This window comes from Lactuca virosa, chromosome 4 (assembly GCF_052849685.1).
Source record: "Lactuca virosa cultivar CGN04683 chromosome 4, Lactuca_virosa_CGN04683_v6, whole genome shotgun sequence".
NCBI classification, from domain to species: domain Eukaryota; kingdom Viridiplantae; phylum Streptophyta; class Magnoliopsida; order Asterales; family Asteraceae; genus Lactuca; species Lactuca virosa.
The window spans coordinates 273,450,347-273,465,654 of record NC_136429.1 but is presented as its reverse complement, the minus strand read 5'-3'; positions in this window follow the sequence as shown (position 1 = coordinate 273,465,654).

The window sequence follows — 15,308 nt, the reverse complement described above, 5'->3', positions numbered from 1 at the left end:
TGATACAGAGCAGACCTTGTATTTCGAGATAATTACGATTTATGCCACTCTTTGTTTTAACAAGTATTTTCCTTAATTAATTGGTTCTTAGGTTCTTAATCTTTCTTGGTTCTCATTTGAACATCTCCCTATATATATATATATATATATATATATATATATATATATATATATATATATATATATATATATATATATATATATGGTTAGATTAATGTGAGACCATTATATTTTGTGAGGCGAGGAGACGCAATCCTAGCCACTCATTTTGTAGATAAAAAATAAAACATTTTTAAAATGAAAAATTATTGAAAATTTTCGATTTTTTTAAAATATTATTTTCGTCATTTATATTTTCCAAAAAAATAAAAAAAATTACCGTTTTTTGAAATATCTATGAAAGATTCTAGTAGAATACTAGAATATTGTAACATTTTGAAGATCACATTAAAATATTTACATTGTAATTATTATGTGGATGTAGGAATGATTGTGGACCAATCATTTTACTTATTTTTGGAAAGTGAATAATACATATTATTAAATTAAATATAATTAAAAAATACCATCTAATTTCATTCTAAGGGTATGTTAGTCAATTAACATAAATTTAAAAAAGGAAAATTGCATATTTTAAGGGAAAATAGATTCTATTAATTTTAAAAATCTGATTGTATGGATGATAATTCTCATAATTCGGAAATTATGACGGAATATGTTTATCAATATATTGAAAAATAACAAATATGATTGAACCATACAAGAATACACATTATTATATAATATATATTTTGATTTAATGAACTTCTTGAAGAATAACAAAATTTTGGATACAAGTTAAAAAAACTTTCATTACATTCTTAGAAAATAAAAAAAATAAAAAACTATTCTATGAGAATGTTACACTTATTAATAACAAAAAAACACAATATATAAATCGTTCTACCAGAGTATACTATTACATATATTTTTTTCATTATATTGTATATTATTCTGGTAGAATAATCCATTCTTTTTAGAAGATTGGTGGTCATTGTTCATCTTTATCCTATACAATGTTCATCTTCAAGATTCTATTCTGACAGAATCAGAATTCAAGATTCCATTGCAGTAGAATGGTGTAAGTTTCATATGTACCATGTTTTGCTTTGATATCTCTCGTTTCGTTCCTAGCCAAGAAAACAAGAACATTCTTGTTCTTGATTTCATGTATACCTGCAAATGAGAAATACAACCACTCATTGTTATTGCTTAATCTTCTTTCCATGGCAATTTCAAGCAATAAACACCACATCGAAGTCTGTCAAGCAAAACAAACAATTTCATGTAAAACATTAACCCCAAAAATCCATTCCATTTATCCATTTCTATCAAGAACAATCAAACCCAAAACCCATCAACATTCCACTGAATTTTTGTCAAAACAAAGGAAAGAAAAAAAAATCAAAGGAATATCCATGGCCACATTTGGTCTATTGTTACTCAGGTGACAGATCCCTCTAAATGTCGAGTCTTTCTATGCTAACTAATATGAGTATTAAGGCTTAACATTTACAGCTCCAACCATGTAGAACTCAGTCTTTTTTCTAAGTTTCTATATGTCATTGTATTTGTTTGGTTTAAAATACTAGAGTAATGGTCATTATGTATAATCCATATCTGGTTAGTGGTTATTGTATATCTATTTCAGAATTGAAAGTTGAGCTGTTTTATAGTTCTTATCAAGAATCTGATTACATTCTCCACTTGTTATATAATAAAACCTAGAAGCAAAAGATCAGAACATTCTTACATTTCTATAAACTTGTTGGATTAGATTCTTAAAAGTTAAATTATGTTGTGGGATCCTTAGGATAGATGTTGGAAAACCGCTGTTTGTCACGTTATCAACAATCCATACTAAGAAGTAATTTACGATAATTCAGAGGAATGGAAGGTAGAAGACAAACCAAGTGATTGGATCTTTGAGGTGAACTTATCCAATTCGATTCAAATTGCATGAGAATCATTGGATCCGACTGCCACTCCATCAACGACTCTAATCTGAGTGAAAATTAGGGCAAAAAGAAATGGAAATAGGAGGGCATGGAGCTTGGAGATCGCTATGGATACGATCTAGACCCAGACCCAGAAGCAAAAAACGTAGAACGGGAGTCGTTGAAGCCACATTGGGGTGGAGGCGTGGGGCTCTTCGATAAAGTGATGATGGTGGGGGGTAGGGGTCTGCGTCGTTGCCTTGCTGCGACAGGGGGGATACAAACGACACCAATAAGTCGGCGATTTATGGAGGAGTAAAAATCGGTAGGGATGAGTTGCTGGTGATCTCGATTGAAGTAGGAGGCACTGGTGGAGTCGGTGACCTGCTGGTGGCATGGTCGATCATTTGAGCACTAGATTCAGGCATCAAGGTCGATCATTTAACCTGTCACACCCCTAAACCAGAACGGCGGAAACGCTCAGGGGCGGAGGACGTCATGCTCAGTATCATAACCATAGTGAAGAAAGTAAACACAACCATCATAAATATAATTTAAAAGGTTACATCGTTTCAAAAGTACATGTTTCCAAATAAATTACATATGATGTCAAAATATAGCAAAAGAATCTACGCCTTAGCGTCTTGACTTCAGAAATCTTGAGATTACCCTTTTTACTGATTACCTGAGAATACAAGTTGTTTTGAAAGAGTATCAGCATAAAGCTGGTGAGTTCATAAGTAAATTTATGAATGAAAAATGAATGATGTTCCTTTCTGTTTGTTACAAGTTTGTTTCTAGAAAATCCAATATTTTCTAAAAGATTTGATGTAGTTTTATCGGAACCAAGACTTAGTACATGTAAGTAAAACGTCATACTTATGTGTGTGGTTTTATATTTAAATAAAACTCTTTAAATTCCCGTGAACTGAGTGTTTTGTTAATTTCTCATGTGAGTTGTTATAACCATGCTAAAACTCGAAGACCTTGTATTCGACGTTCTTCAGGCGTCGGAATGTTATGACACTTGTCACCATAGACCTGCCGGTCTAGCTGTTGCAAGCAGCTTAGGTGCGGGTTTGTCAGACCCATATACACAACTATCACGCTCTCCCTCCAGGAGATTCTGATTATAACTACAGGACTTTACTGTGGTACTTAAGAGTACCCCGAAGGAGAATGTCTCACAAATTTATTTATTAACAAATTCACGTAGTATGTAATGAAATACTTGTTTTGTAAGTCTAAGTCGATTGAGTTACTGTTTTCTTTGTCAAACGAAGTGCTCAAACTATACCTATTATAGTTTATCAAAAGTGTTGTGTATTTGAATGAAACTTTGTTATGCATGTCTTTGTATTTCCATCAAATGACATTTAAAATACTAAGTGTAAATCATACACACCTTGCTCAGCATGTTACAAGGTGTGAATAACTCTTAAACATGTATTTGACAATTTTACCCTTAACTGTCACTGTTTTAGAATATTTATAGAAAAATCATCGTAAGTTGAAAACTGAATCCGTAAACTCTGAGTATTTATAAAAAGAGTCTACTGTATCCATAAATTTTCCTATAATTTTTGGTGGTCTCAAACCAGGGTGAAAATGTTCATCCTCACAACCTGGTCCAACTTTGATGCTGCAGTGATAGGCAGTTTTGTAAAAATCACCATACATTGTAGAAAACTCTTATGGAGATGTGAAGTAGTCATTTTAAAGGTATAAACCTGAACTATTTGCATATTAAACAGTTTTGAAAAATATTAAGTTTAAGTTGGGTAAAACAGTTCGTGAACAGGTCACAACTTTTCTGTTGTAAGCTGTTAAGTTAAGTTTTAAGTATGTTTTGGTGTTTTAACTTGTATTCCCCCCTAAAAACTAAAGAAAACTTGAAAATATAGGGGTATGAACTCACCTTGAGTGATTTCTTGAAGAATGGAAGGTTGAAGACAAGGAGTATCAAGTCAAGAACACTTGATGAACACGTGAAAACTTGCATGATCCTAAGAACGATTTTCGGTGTTAAGATATGAGTCGATGATCCAAGAGTGTTATGAAATTATGGAATAACACTTGAGTTTAGATGGAATACTTACCAAAAAGTGCAGTAGTAGCTCAAGAACACTTTCACAAAGTGGTGGGAAGTAGAGAGAAAATGAGGCTCTTTTGGTGTTTTGAGAAGTGTAAGTGTTTGAAATGATCAAGTAAGCCAATAAATCCTCCATGGATTTCTATATATATTGAAGGTTGCTGGAGCAACTTGTAAGTTTGAAGTGATGTTTGCATTGGTTTGTGTGATGTGGATAAGGTTGGCTAATGAGAGGATGACACATGGAGGCAAGTGGGCACACTTGACTCACTTGTGGGGTAGAATACTCCTCTTATTATAAAATAATGATTTTTAATTAATAATCTTTGAAAAATAAATAAAATATGAGTTTTGGGGGTTAAAAATGGTAAAAATAGTTCGGTCCGAGAAGGCTGTTTCGCTTCTGACACTTCTGTTCTGACATCCTCGGCTCTAATAGGAGGGTTCGGCTCCTAAGAGGTTCGGTTACTAAAAGGTTCGGTTCCTAAGAGGGTTTCGGTCCTATTTAGCTGTTTTTCTATATAACTCTCCGTTTCAAGCGGTTTTTGGCCAAGTTAAGGGTCGAGATGACTATAAAAAGTTGAGAGATATTTTGAGAGAGATTCGGGAGAGATTTCACATACTTGGAGAGATTTCACATACTTGAGAGATTCGGGAGAGATTTCACATACTTGGAGAGATTTCACATACTTGGAGAGATTTGGGAGAGATTTCACATACTTGGAGAGATTTGGGAGAGATCTCACATACTTGGAGAGATTTGGGAGAGATTTCACATACTTGGAGAGATTTGGGAGAGATCTCACATACTTGGAGAGATTTGGGAGAGATCTCACATACTTGGAGAGATTTCACATACTTAGAGAGATTTGGGAGAGATTTCACATATTTGGAGAGATTTGGGAGAGATTTCATCTTAGCCATTCTTATCGTATAATCTCGTAATGCAAGGTACGTGAACCTCGTTATGCTTTGTTTATGATTGTTTTAAGTCCCCGAAAGGGTCCTTAGTTGTGTTTTGATGCGTTTAACTCCCTTTTTAGGGTTTTTACATGGCTAAATACATAGATTCTTCGAGACACTTGAATTCTTAACATACAAATGCACATTTTTATACATAGAATAACTTTTAGCATACAAGTACTAATTAAGTTTAACCGGTTTGACTTGTTGACTTTGACTTGAATTTGACGGTTCTCACATAACCCTAGGATTACAGCGCGACTCTAACAGGAAGAAGCCTGATGGTTAACGAGATGATGGCGAGGGATGAGGCGTAGATGTATTGTAGGGTTTTAAACTAAATTCCTAATTCAAAGGGATATTAAATGTTTTTAATATTTACTAAAAATAAATAGGTTAAGATTACTATTATACCCCTTAAACAATTTATTAATTATTTAATATTTCTGTAAGGACCTGAAAAGGATCTTTACCAATGATCAAGCAACAAACAATCACAATATAAGTAGAAGAAGAAAAGAAATCGAGCTTGCACACGTTTATATTCAGAAAAACGTCAGGTACAACTCGATGGAATAATCTGTAAACACTATGGCATCAGCAACCCCACATAGACCTACACATCCACTATATATACAAGACTGGACCGCAAACTGGGTTTACGGCCGTAAACTCACTTCCTGACCATAAACACATAAACAACCCACAAAATGCATTAACGACTCATACTGAACTATTGCAATTAAAGCCTAGACCAAACCATTAACTGGACCCTTCAATCTCCCCCTTGGTTTGGTGCAAGCTTGGACTCAGCTTTTGTCGACCACCAGCACATCAGATTTTCCCATAGCTCCGTTCCACATCTCCTTCTCGATAATCTCAGCAACCATCGAAGTGTACTCCTTTGCAACGGGCTCAAAAATGTCTTCAGCCACCTTGATCTGATGAATGGAGAGCTGATGTATATCCCACTTGCCAAATTGAAGCAAATCCCTCTTGTCATACAAGCGGATACAATCGTCTTTAAGCTTGATGACAGCAGCAGCAGAAGATTCATCAAACACCCAGTATTGCATGGATGCGAGAGATCCATCTGGATAATTTTGAAGAATGGGGATCTGCTTTACTTGAGCAGTAGCGGGCCACATCACTGACCGAAGTGGCTGACTTGTTTTGGGATCAATGACGCTAGGGTAAATCTTGATAATAGACTCTGCAGTCTTCATAGAAGGGAAGCCCTTAGCTACTTGATCTTCTAAAAATGATTTGAATTGAGTCGCCCTGGGATTGTTTGATGGATTTGAGAAAGGAGCTTTAGACAACTCTGTAAGATCAATCCTAGTAAAAGAATGAAAATCGTGAGCATCCTTGTACAATTCAGTATTGCCGCTCTTTCTTCTCACCATCCACATATTCATAGTGTCATGGGATCCCCACGAAATAATTCCTGACCTATCACCATAAACGTCTCTGAAACGATGTTCGCCCAGATCCGTAACAGTGATCTTTGGTTGATCCCAGGGGGCATGATGATCTGCGCTCCTTTTGAATAGAAATTGACCCTTTTCAGTTGACTTGGCCAATTTAGCGCGTTTCAATGCCGTTACACTCGGAGCCTGAGCCAGTTCTTTTTCAAAACGGTTAACGACGGTGGTCGTCCTTGTAGGTTGTGGAACTATGGGAGTATCTTGATCAGGAAGATAGATCTTTGGCTCGTCAACGGATGACTTGAATTTGTTGCCAAAATCTTCTTCCAGCTTCTTCTTAAGATCGTACTAGCTAGCGGTCAACAAGCCGAAATGTGTCTGAAGATCAGTAATTTGCTTCGACTTCAGAGCTTTATCTTCAATAAGTTCGGCGACTTGAATATTGAGCTTTGCATTTTCTGTCTGCAGATCTGCAACCTTGATATCCAGCTCAATATTTTTCTGATCTAAATCAATATTTTTCTGATTCAGAGCATCAATCTACTTCTGAAGTCCAAGTATTGAAGGATTCTCTTCTCCTGAGCTGCCACCCCCAATAGAAATTCCTTTGCCACGTGAGGGAGGCGTTGTGAATTGTTCTTCGGCCAAATGCCTTGCTAGCCTCAAAGAAGCAGCATCATGCTCTGGCCTGGGAGGAGAGAAATCTATGGGGAAGGAAGAGCCACCAGCTTCAAAGAAGGTACTAGGACCTTCATTGATAGGTTCATATGAAACGATAACAGGAGTTGTTGTTGGTGGAGTTGTAAAACTTTGAAGTATACCCGAGTCAGGGATTCCCTGTCTAGGGTCAAGTCTTCGTCTTTTTGTTGGAGGTTGAGAGGCCTGTGTAGTTGGGTGATCAGTTACCAATGGCTCAGATGTAGGTAAAACAACATCAAGGGGAGGAATCCCTGACACTGTCACCATAGGAATTGCTATTTCCGCCATTGGATTGGTAGGAGGATGCGTGGCTTCGAGAACGTCTTCATTTTCCCTTATCTCCATTGCTGGATGAGCAACTTCATTGATATTGTCAAGCAGCGTGTTGAGGTTTACACCGGTCATGAAGTCTTCATTACTACCGAAGTTGAGAGGGATTTCATCGTTATCGAAACCGGTGAGATCAAGGTCTTCATACATCTCGGATTCTGTTCTACCCCTTGGAGACTCCTCATTATAATTACTTTGAATGTGAACAGATGTCAACTCATGTTCTTCAGCTACTTGTGCATGAGTAGCAGGAGTTTCTTCTTCTTCAGCACGATCGGACACAGTAATGACATCATCTTCCGAAATGACTCTCTCGGAAGAAGTAGGCTCAGATGACACCTTGTCAGACGTTCCATGAGATTCGGAAGATTCATTTATTTCAGCAAATTTTCCGAATTTCACAAGAGGATGTAATCCTTGGAAGACGACTTTTCCCTTTTGATTCTGCTTAATGAGACCAATCGTGTGTGGGCCTAATGACTTTATATCCAGTGTGTCTCCTTCTTTGACCATCTCAGGAAATTGAGTGTCAATGAACATCTGAATAAACCTAGGGTACAGCAAGAATGCATCTCTGGTCTCCCGGCTTATAGCGCTGATGTTTACCAAGAACTCATCCAGTATGAACTTTGAGAAATTGAACTTGATGCCAGCAGCCAGTGAAACAATTACCCCTGTGTTCCTGAGCGAGATTTCATCAGCACCTGATCTTCTGCCCGAGATACAGCTCACGAACACATGCGCCAAAAATCTCCAGTAGGGTGGCAGAAGCTTTTTCACCGTGGGAGGGTAAATGCCTTCATACCCCATCTTCTTGAGAATCTTTTGTACATCATCAATCCCAATTTCAGTAGGAAAATCGAGTTGATCATTGATCAGCAATGTTTCTCTGATGAACTGCTCATTGATCGTAATCTTGCATCCTTTCACAATAGCTTCAATGGAAACTGCTCCTTTGTCTGATTTCATCTTAGCAGTCTGCCAGAATTCCCTCACATTTTTCTGATAGATGACTAGATTCACAGTGATGGCAAAGGCCATGCAGCATTCTCTCAGTCTGTATATCATCGACCTGAAATCTCCATGAGCAGTAGGAGGGTCATCCAGTACAATTGCAAGGTTATGCATGTCAGCAAACTTAAGACTTGCCATTGATCTGCACTAAACCAGGCCAGGTAAGAAAACAAAGTATTTAAACAATTAAAGCTTTAAGTTTTCTTAATTAATCAATTTTATTTTGGCCTTAAAAAAATTATTTTGATCAAAAATTTGGAGTTTACGGTCAAACATGGTCAAAAATTGAGTTTACGGTTCAGATTGAGTTTACGGTCAATATTGGTCAAACATGAGTTTACGGTCCAAATTAGGTTTACGGCCGTAAACCCATTGCAGTGGTCACCTGACCGTATACTGAGTTTACGGTCGTAAACTCAAAAGGAGTTTACGGTCGTAAACATCCAGACCGTAAGCCCAGACTATTTACGGTCGTAAGCTCAAACCGTAAACCCTCCCCAAACCGTAAACGCCGACGATCAGTAAAACCTCGATTAATCCTCCAGTTTTAGTCGAATCGATGAACAAAACACATATCCTCAGTCGGTTTTAGCATACCTTCGATGTGGACTAACTGATTTTGCAAAATCTCACAAAAAAAATTCGAAGATGAGAGAGAGTAGAGAGAGTTTGCGGCTGTAAAAGGGTGAAATGGGAGGTGGAAAGGGTTTACAGCAGTAAACTCCACCTTTTATACTTCCCTTGAATTTACCTGTCTCCCACACAGTGTAAGGCACAGTCCAAATCCCGATTAAATTTACAAAAATAAAACTTTTTGAGGATATTAAAATAAAAGTAAAATTAAAATTAAACTAAAAATAAAATAAACTAATTTCTAAAATTTAAGAATTAAAAGATTTAAAAATTAAATTTTTGACAATTATAAAAAAATAAAATTAAATTAAAATAAAAAAAATAAAAATAAAAATAAAAATAAAATAAGAATAAACACAGACAAAATTTAGCTCAAAAATCACTGAAAATTATCTTGTGACACTGGGATCAAAGTTGTTAGACAGCCTTAATCCACTTGTCGGTACCTTTTATCTTCACATCTTTGTCTGGTCGATCGCCGGTATTGTGGTCCACTTAAACACGAAAAATTGTGACAAATTAGGACATACTATTAGTTATAAGACAAAGTGATCCTAAGTTCCTAGATAATATTTCTTAAGGACCATTCAGCTGACGACGACCAGGGATATTGTTGTCCACCTAAATTGAGCAGCGAGATCTATAGACAATCTGTAAGTGTTCAATTTTAATTGTACTAGAACATGGTTCCCGCTTCCTGATATGCTCCAGTAATCAAGAACTTCCAGAATACTCCTTACATCGGGTGAGCAGACAATTATTAAGAGAGAATATAGATTTAGAATGCATATGCTATACACCCAGGTCGAATCTCTTCCAATCACGCAGAGGGTGAAACATATGACTAACTGAAGTTTTAGAGGGATTGAGAAGTAGAATGGTGCATATACTGTGTACCAGGTCGGATTGTGAGTCACGCAAAGGAGACAGTATATGGCTAACAGATAGAAAGAATTGCATAGATAGAGGATGCAGAGAAATAGAGCTGCATATGTTACAGGCCAGGTCGGATCTCTCGATCACGCAAAGGAAGCAACATATGACTAACAGATAGATAGAGAGAAAACAATTTTCTGCAGACCTAATGTATCAGAATTCACCAGTCACCCCATCAATACCGGAATTAAGGACGGAATCCGCACATCGAGGAAAAGTTAATCCACGGTTCCAAGTACAGGTTCTTTAATGTGACCAGTAGATTCCCATATATATCTCCCTGCTCAACCTATCCAAGCGTCGTATTGTCAGGCTAAACGGATCTAACTAGGTCAAGATTTGTCAAGTCTATGAATTCCTTAAGTTCAGCTCTGCCTAGTCATGTCCATTTAGAATCTTTCGTGCCTACCAACGCATCAAACTCAGAGCATAGACCCTTCAATTTTGGGTACGTTACGCAAACTCAGATTGCCTGTTATCACTTGATAATATCACTTCCCAGTACTACATCAACAAGCAAAACTGTAAGCGACAATATTTTTTGATTTTTCTGAATTTTTAATGTTTTTGGATTTTTGATTGTTTTCTGAAAAAAATAAAACAGAAACAAGATGTTTTTGGATATTTTTTTTAATTTTTCAATTTTTTTTGTTTGATTTTTGTTTATTTCTCCCCCTAAATTTGCGCATGGGTGAGAATGAAATGACTAAAATGCGCAAATTTAAACGAACCTAACCTAAAAAATTTAATCCTCAAAACGAATCATTTTCAAAAGTCCCACAAGCACATCGAATCGAGCTTTGTTAAAAGGCTTGGTGAACAGATCCGCCACATTATTGGCAGTGGGAACCTGTTCTAGCCGGATGAGCGAGCGCTCATAACAATATCTGATAAAATGAATTTTGATATCAATGTGCTTGGTTTTAGAATGTTGGACCGGATTTTTAGTAATTTGAATTGCGGCCTCATTATCACAGTGAATTGGGGTTTCTAGAAAATTCAAACCGTAGTCCAACAGCTGAGGTTGGATCCAGATAACTTGAGAACAACAGGCAGATGCAGCAACGTATTCCGCTTCTACTGTTGAGGTAGAGACGGTATGCTGTTTCTTGCACTGCCACGACACCAACCTATCTCCAAGGAATTGGCACCCTCCTGATGTTGATTTCCTGTCAAGCTCACAGCCTCCATAATTACTGTCAGCAAAAGCATATAAATCAAATTCAGAATTCTTCGGATACCAAAGACCCAATTTTGGGCTGCCTTTGATATACCGAAAAATCCTTTTGACAGCAATAAGATGTGAAAGTTTAGGATTAGCCTGATAGCGAGCGCATTGACAAACTGCAAACATGATGTCGGGACGACTTGCAGTAAGATACATCAACGATCCGATCATCGATCTGTAGAGTGTCTGATCTACGGATTCGCCATCAATATCTGGATTCAGCAGGGGTCTTTCAGCCATTGGTGTCGATGCAGGTTTTGCGTCTTCAAACCCGAATTTCTCAAGAATATCCTCCACATACTTAGCTTGATGTAGCAGGATTCTGGTTGAATTTTGTTTGACTTGAAGCCCCAGAAACATGGTCATTTCACCCAGTGAACTCATCTCAAACCGCTTTTTCATCACGCCTTCAAACTCTTTGCAAAGCTGTGAACTGGTAGACCCGAAGATAATGTCGTCAACGTAGATCTGGACTAGAATTTGATCATTATCAACATGCTTGATGAATAAAGTTTGATCAAAAGTGTCGCGAGAATATCCATGCTCGAGCAAGTGCTTTGTTAGAGTTGCATACCATGCTCGAGGAGCTTGATGTAACCCATACAACGCCTTGTCCAACTTGTAGACATGATTAGGAAACTTTGAGTTAACGAACCCAGGGGGTTGGTCAACATAAATTTCTTCCTTCACCTTGCCATACAAGAAGACAGTCTTGACATCCATTTGGTAGACCGTGAAGTTCATGTATGAAGCATATGCGAGAAAGATACGAATAGCCTCCAAACGAGCCACGGGAGCATAAACCTCAGTATAATCAAGACCCTCAACTTGTCGAAACCCGCGAACCACCAACCTTGCTTTATTGCGCACTATTACACCAGAATCGTCCTGCTTGTTACGATAGACTCAACGCGTGTCAAGAGACCTTTTGCCGTTTGGTAACTCAACCAATTTCCAAACCCCAAGCTTTTCAAACTGATTTAGCTCTTCATGCATCGCATCTACCCAGCTGGGCTCATTCAAAGCCATGTCAACATTCTTGGGCTCTATTTGAGATATAAAGCAAGAATAGAGACATGCATTGACATCTCCACTCTGACTTCCGTTTTTAACTCCATCACCCAGCTGGTCAATGACGTTATCGATCGGATGATCGCGTTGAATTCTTGAAGGTATGTCTTGGCTGATATCATTGAGTGAAACAGGAAGAGTGTGAATGTTGAAACCTCCCTCATTTGCTGATTGATCCACATTGGATGAATCTGCTACAAACTCATTAGAAATTTCTTCAGGAAAGAGTAGTTCCATAAAAGTTGGATTGACAGCGGAAGCATCTCTAGACATGAACTCTCTTTCAATAGGGGTAATGGGTGTAGCATCAGCATCAGGAGTTCCATTTTGAACTTTAGATTCTGGACTATCAAGTCGATCAGATGACTCCCCCTCAGGTGGAGCAGAGGACTCCCCCTCAGATGGAGTAGAGGACTCCCCCTCAACCGTTGGAGGTCTGTAGACAACTTCTTCGTCTTCGTCTTCAGAAACAATATTCGAACCAGAAGAGGATCCATTTGAGCCATCTGAAGACACGTTTAAGGATTTGGAAAGCGATGCGTAATCAGATAACCAGTCAGGACCCACTCAAGCGTCTGTTTCATTCTCCTCCAACCAGCGCACGTCATAGGATTCGACAATCTGCTTAGTCTTCTTGTTGTAAACCCTATACGCGGTGCACGCAGCATATCCTATAAAGTAACAATCATCGGCTTTGGCATTGAATTTAGGGTTGGATTCCAGGTGAAGAAGGGTGCAAGGGCAGCCAAATACACGGAAATGGCTGACTGAAGGCTTGTGTCCATAGAGAATCTCGTACGGTGTCTTCATCTGTGCTTTGTTGATTAGAACACGATTCTGCACGTAGCAAGCAGTGTTAATCGCCTCGGCCCAAAAGAAAACAGGTAATTTAGAATCACAAAGCATTGTCCTTGCAGCGTCTTTTAAAGTTCTATTTCTCCTTTCAACAACACCGTTTTGTTGAGGCGTGTGAGCAGAGCTGTATTGACGCACGATCCCCTTTTCTGCGCAGAAATGGTCAAGAATCGCATTCTTGAACTCAGTTCCATTGTCAGTACGAAGCGTCTTCACCTGGTTGTTGGTTTGATTCTCAATCATCACAATTAACTTCTTTATCAGATCAGCAACCCCAACTTTGTTGGATAAGAAGAAGACCCACGTAAAACGAGAGAAATCATCGATCACAACTAGACAGTACGAGCTTCTGTTGATGCTCAGGACGTTGACCGGACCAAATAAGTCCATATGCAATAATTGGAGCACCTAACTGATTGAGTTGACTTGCTTTGGCAGGTGTGGTTTTCTATGATGTTTTCCTTGGGCACAGGACACACACTTCTCAAATGTAATAAAGTCTCTGACAGGTAAGCCTCGGACCATCTCATTCTTAGCAAGGCGATTCAGGTTTTTCGCGTTAGCATGACCGAGTCGTCGGTGCCACAGCATTGCGTTTTGTTCGGAGACTTTTGAAAATAGGCAAGTGACTTGTTCAGGGATGTTACTGTTCATGTCAATAATGTAAGCATTCCCATCCCGGTTTGATTTGACAAGAATCTACTCTTCTGGGATGACAATGGCTGGCTTGAGAATCATGCATTCTTTATCGGTAAAATGGGTAGAATAGCCTTTGTCGCAAATTTGGGAAACACTCAACAAGCTATGCTTTAACTCGGGAGCAAAGTTGACATTTTCAAAGCTTAGCACTCCATTTGTAATGGTTCGTCTCTGAGTGATCTTGCCACCATCTCCGCCCGCGAAGGAAACATACCCCCCATTAAAAGATTGAATGTCGCTCAATTGGGAGATGTCTCCTGTCATATGCCGGGAGCAGCCGCTGTCGACGTACCAAGGACGGACGACATTCCTCCGCAACTGTCCCTGCAAAATGAGCGGGATCATTTAGATTTGGGAACCCAGGTCATCACTGTCCTGGGTTTCCTTTTCGCTTTCTCTGATTTATCTTTTGATGATTTCAAATTAGGATCCTCATTCCTAATCACTTCAGAGGATGGAGATGATGGGTTGGAAATTGATTTGGGCATCCAATGATATTTAGGTTTTACAATAATCTCAGGTGGTTTTGAAATAGGTTTCTTATGAGTTTGCACTGAGCCTCTGGATGTTCTACCAGAAGTGGTTGAAAATCCAGAATTGCTTTTTGACGAAACCGATCTTGGCGGAGCCTTGTTCGGTTTTGGCAAACTATTTTGAGCTTTGTTAGTAAAGACCCTTTTATTCTTTTGAAAAACAGCCCTTTTTCTGCTTCGATCATCTTTCCAATCATCATTTCGAGAACGAGTTCTTGAGGATTTTCTAATTAAAGACCTTCCTCGAGATTCGTTCTCTCCTCTTGGTGACAAATAGTTCACAAAGATCCTATTTTGACAATTCCTAGCTATATGACCACCAACACCACAATTAAAACAAATCTGTTTATTATTTGAACTTGTACTGTATTTCTCAGATTTATTATCTTGACAGACACTCTTACTCTTCTCAGAAGAACATGCATGAGAAATAGGTTGTGATAAGTGAGGGTGCCTCAGATGGTGTGACTTGTGGAATTGATGGTTTTTCATGAGAATCACAAGCATCAGAATTACCAAACAATTCATCAAACATATCAAAGAAATTAAGTTCAACAGTAGCTGATGTGGAAACATCACACGAAACATTATCAGTCTTAACATTAGAAACACAAACATTTTCATTTGAAACAAAAATATCAGAATTAGAAACAGAAACAGAAACAGATTCTCCAGCTTCACGCTTTGCCTGATCTAATGGTTGATCTACAGGGGAAGTAGAAATGTTAGTGCTTTCAACATTAATAAATCCTCCTGAAACGAAACCATATGGCTTGCCATAAACCATGAATGATTCGTTGGCAATCTCATCCTTGGATAGGGGTTGATACTGATATGTATGATTATAAGGAG